Below are 4,576 nucleotides of genomic sequence, written 5' to 3'. Positions count from 1 at the left end.
GGCGAGGTAACGATGGCCCTCCGATCAGGACACTTGTCATCAATCTAAGCGCATTTGAAACTGGGCGCCGCATCATCACCCATGCGTGCTCTATCAAAATTTGGCTCTGCCTTATTGATGACGTCGCTGTGGGACCCCCAAGCCTACGTGAGCTTCTAAAAAGCCGTGTCTTTAGACAACATAATGAATGAGTGCATTGTTATTTGAACATTAGTAAAGATGTAAACAGCATGAATGTGGGATAATACATTCCTTCTCTGTCTCTCTCTGTTGAATATAGGGGTTGTTCTTTACATCCGTGGGTGAATTTTCTTTTACGCATGGTCTTCTTCCAACTTGCATGAACTGCCTCCTCTGTTCTTTGAGTAAGGCTCCTGCAAGGCATCTTTATTTTCTACTGGAGTTTCTATGCTTGCTGGGCGGTTCATTTACGCCCTGTGTTTTCCTTAGTTTCTCTGCGGCTTTGCTTAGTTGCATAGGTAACTTTGGCAATGAAATGTAACGTCTCTACCTTGAAAATGTGGGTGGTCTCCTTGCTGAAGATGCTGCCTCCCCTATTTTAAAATGTGAGACTCCTCATTTATGTTGCTGCAAACTGTGGACACTTCCCTCTTTGTGTGAAGCTCCACCTTCAGGCTGCGTCTCTTTTCCACATTCTTTCGCTTGGAATCCCTTTTGCGGGCGTGGATTGCAGTTGGTGAAGCACACTTTTTATCATGAGGCTCCTCCCCTGATATTGTCAGAGCTACCACATTGAATAGAGAGTCTGCAAAGATAACTAGCAGCTGGCTGGTGAGTTTCTCCTCTTAACGCATGAGTGATGCCTTTTATTGGCTCTTTGTTACTTTTGCATGAGCCGTGGGCATTTTGCTGGCTGCGGCCCTTCTTCTTTGGAGTAGCCCCTCTGGTGCATTTTCCTCCTCCCATGCGTCTATTTTGCACACACCTTCCCTTACAATTTATAATGTTCTTTGTCTGCGTGTGGTTTGGCTCCCAACACACGTGGCTTGCTTTCTCTGTCAAATCATTTCCCTCATGTGTAAAACATGAAAGGGATTCAATATTTATCAACACATGAGTTAGCTGCAGTCATTCTGTAAGACACAACCCAATTCAAATTGGACCTTATTATAGGCATGTCAAATGGGTTATCCTTTCGTTTCCAGATTATTGAAGGGCAAACTTGAGGTTTCATATGAATAGGATAAGGCGCAATTATATAATGTTGATTCTCAGAGAAGTCCTTGATTGATTTTAATTGAAAAATAATTGACTCCACATTTAATTTTCCCTCAACTTTTAAAGTTTAGTACTATCATTTAAAACTCATTTGATCACTTTCGCACCATTGTGAAATCTCTGTCAGGAGGCCTGTTACCCAATTTTTTTTTAAAAAATGACATAAGTACCTGACCAAGATCCGAAACTCAGGATCTCTGTTCTCTCTGACATGTTTAACAGGCATGCCAGATCTCGTTGCATGATGACATCATGGTCAAAACAAAATGACTTTCAAATTTGCCAACTTAAATTAACCTGCAGATAAACATGTTAGAAAACTGGAAAGTGCGTTTGGAAATGGCCTAGAAAAATGGACATTTGGGCACTTGGGGATCTAGAAAGTGGGGCACTGGTTCTCTGTCATGAGGAAATTATGGATCTATGATTTAGGCTCATGAAAAAAAATTGGGTGCATTTGGCAAGCGTCTAAAATTGGCTACCTGGATTTGCAGGACAGGAAACGATGACAACATAACAATTTTTACAAACGGAATGACCCTGGAAAAGTGTGCAAATGGATTCGTCGAGATTTGAAAACTGACACACTTGGAGTATTTTTAGAGGACAACACAGGGGTATAATCCATTCGATCTCACCGATCACAGATCAGGAGTTATGATGTCACGAACAGGGGTTCCAATCAATCTGCAAATGCTGACACCAGTAAAAGTTAGAAATTCCATTTGGAATCGCGTTTGAAAACTGATCAAACGGATTTGTCAAGGGCTGAAACTTGAAACATGACAAGTCTCTGACATCTACAATGCAACGCAAAAGGAATTTCAACATTTGGGTCAACTGGTCAAAAGTTACAACATGTCAAATAGGGCTTCCCAAAATTATGTGTAAAGTGCATCAGCATGAAAATAGTAACTGACCAACTTTGAGGGATTCAAAACCTAGTCAAACAGACTCGAAACGACTTGCAATCTGAAACATAGGTTTTTAGATATGGATATTAGGTACTCTCAAAGTGGCTAGTTATGATAAAATTTTGGACAAAAGATATTCGGGTTCAAACACAGCCTCCTGTCGCTGTTTGACACTCGGGCAGAATTGCAAATTTGACAAATGCTTGAAACAGGACTTCGTCAAATGACTCAAAAACTCAATTTAACTTCATGAAACACTCAGGCAGGCTGAATATAGGGTGTTAGAAACATTAAACACCTTAGGGGTCTCAGATGGATAGCCGGGTACAACCAGGCACATGCATTTTAAAAGCGATTAAGGGCTTGATTTTTTCAATAGTGCTCAAAATTGACCATGCAATTTTTAGCGCCAACAGTGGCTCTTTCTGGGGATGCATGTCCCTTGCGGGCATGGCAAGGATTCAGATCTCTAGAGGAAGCAGACCATTCCCAAAAACTTTGAAACTCTTCTCGAACAGCTTATTGAAAGCAAGGAAATAACTACAACTACCAAGACTATGTACACATGATGGCCCCGGGCCACCGAACTTCAGCAAAATTGTTTACCTCTGTCATAAACATGGTTCTCATCTGAACTTTCATGAGGTAAACTGAATTTTCTTCTCCTATTAGTTTCACCAATCATATTATCATCATATAACAAATCTCTTGGCAAAACAAAATCAACACTCTTACTTCCATAATGCATATAAAAACTATATTCATCTTCAACCGTTAGCTCATTATGAAAGTTCTGATCAGCATGCTCAAAAATATCAGACTGAAACTAAAAACCTTCTCTAACAAATGACTCATGCATGCTATCATTTTTGAATATGAAGGCTTCATATTCAACTTTGGGAAAAGGATCACTCATACCTTGAAAATGTGTTTCCTTATACATAACTGGATGATATTCAAATGAACATTCTGACTTGTACTCACATATATCACCAATGTCAAAATCTGAGACTAATCTATAATATTCCATTGGTTCTTCACAATCAGCAAACAGATTAGTCTTCGCATTAAAATATTCATCATAAAACTTAGTACAAGATGCATGTTGACTTTCAATAATAACTTTGTCAAACATCTTGTCATCTATCTCATTAGATGTAGCATCATAATCATTTTCTCTGTCAAACTCAGAAGAAGAACATTCTGATCTCTTACAGCAGTAACATAAAGTATCATCATCAAACTTATTCTCTGCTAAAACTGAAACTTCCATGTGTTCTTCAAAAAGAGGATTGATAACTCCATGCAAAGCGCCTTTGTAGACATTAGGACAAGTAATGTGCTGATCAACATCAAAGTCCTCACCATATAATGGATTAGTGAAAACTTTAAAATCATTTCTAACATCACTGTCATGGACACTTTCAGCATATGAAGAAGAAAAATCAGAATCATATGAAGACTCAACATCCACTCCGTCAACGAAGCATGTAGAATATAGATCAAAGTTACTTTCATTGTCTCCATATAGGTGATTCAAATGTCTTGCAAGAAAATCATCATTTATCTTACCAATAGGTGCTGATGCATTAATCTCAGAGTCAATCACGTACTGATCATCATTACACTCATCCTCAAAGCACTCTTCTACACAATTAGGTAATACGTCTTTATGGATAACCTCTTTGTCTTCATATTGTGTAGACACATTTTCTTCATAACTTTCAATCTCAAATTGATTTACACAATTTTGAACTAGACACTCACTTTCAGATTTAAGAAAAGAATTCATACCTTTACTAGCAAAAGAACACTCGCTTCCATCATTGCTTTCTTCTTCCCAATCAGCATCTGATTCACATGAAGACGGACACATACTAGCACTATCCTCTTCTTGACTTGAGTAATAACTCTCATCATCAGCTTCATATGACACCTCTTGATAATATATTGGATCAGCAACATCATTATCACTTGGACGACAACTCTCCGCTTTATCATACTCACATTGATATGATTGTCTTTCAACTTCAGATTTAATAATGTTCTCAACATGATGCAATCTCTTAACGAGATAATTCATTTCTTGCCTATCCCATTGGTCAAGAGAATGCATCTCTACCACTGAAACATTATCCACATATGATCTTAGTTCTTCTGACTGTGACTGAGATATATATGATTTACATTCTTTATATTGTGTCATCTTGCCATGACATGTTGGATCAGCAATTTCACCTTTATCTCTTGATAGATAACTTCTGGTTTCTTCCTCCTCATACTGAGATGAATACCTTTCCTCTTCCTGATTTATTATGTTTTCAACATAATGCAAATTATCAAAGGGAAAATGAATGGCCGGATTTATACCTTGCATGGAAGACTCATCAAGTGAATAAAATCTATCAGTTGCTGTTGTAATA

The sequence above is a fragment of the Cupressus sempervirens genome, chromosome 4 (genome assembly GCF_028749045.1).
Source record: "Cupressus sempervirens isolate cs-2001-9-10 chromosome 4, ASM2874904v1, whole genome shotgun sequence".
Classification (NCBI taxonomy): Eukaryota; Viridiplantae; Streptophyta; class Pinopsida; order Cupressales; family Cupressaceae; genus Cupressus; species Cupressus sempervirens.
Note: the sequence above shows the minus strand (reverse complement) of the source record.